Below are 972 nucleotides of genomic sequence, written 5' to 3' on the forward strand. Positions count from 1 at the left end.
TTTATATCATTTTAATTCAATTATAGATAGATAGATAGATCTTATTTAAAATTTTCATAATTAATAAGTGTTTGATTGAGGCAGCTGTGCATGTGTTCATACTGACACTGCTAAACTCATCTGAGGTCTCTGTGTTATTGCTAGTTACTCGACTGCAGGATCAGCTGATTTGCATGAAGTTAAACTCTGTCACATCTGTCACTCACGTCGCCTCCAGTCTCCATCTCTCTCTGAAAATCGATGAGTTCTGCCGCTAATCGTCATACAGCTGGATGTTCTTAAGGCCAGCTGAACCTGAATGATCTCGGCTGTTTCTGTCTGATTCTCTGTGCAGAAGAAAGGAATAATGAAAATGTCATTTTTTCCCCTCACTTCTGGTCTAGTATTTCAACTCTGCCATTTTCTCGTCTCAGTAAAGGTCTTTTTACGTCAGAAGAGATTGACAATCTTCTCTCGCCTGAGGATCTGCTCATTCTCTTTTCTGCTTTGTGCCTCAACAATCAGCCGAAGATTAATTTCATCCCATTAAAAGCGTGAGAAAATTCATCCCTCACTCTTTACCATCAGGCACACTGAATGATTTGGAGGCTTTATTTTGGCCCGTGAAGTGTGCCGCAGTGAGAGTTTGGGTCCGGCTGTGGAAAAGCATCGATGCCAGTCTGACATTTCACTGCGGCTCAATTAGAGCTTGTGTTTGTCTCAATCAAAGCTTTGTATCTGCTGCTCAAACTCCTTCCATTCCCTCACTGCGTGTGTCTGCGCTGAGTTTTAGAAAGAGCCACTACAAAAACACACTCCAGTTTACAAATGTCTGTTTCTCTCTCTCTCTGTTGATATGTGTCTTTATCATACAACACTGTTGACTAGATCAGCTGCTATAGAACGATAGATAGATAGAGAGACAGAGAGACAGACAGACAGACAGACAGACAGACAGACAGATAGATAGATAGAACAATAGATAGAGAGAAA

The sequence above is a fragment of the Sinocyclocheilus anshuiensis genome, unplaced genomic scaffold (assembly GCF_001515605.1).
Source record: "Sinocyclocheilus anshuiensis isolate Anshui unplaced genomic scaffold, SAMN03320099.WGS_v1.1 scaffold1849, whole genome shotgun sequence".
In the NCBI taxonomy this organism is placed as follows: Eukaryota; Metazoa; Chordata; class Actinopteri; order Cypriniformes; family Cyprinidae; genus Sinocyclocheilus; species Sinocyclocheilus anshuiensis.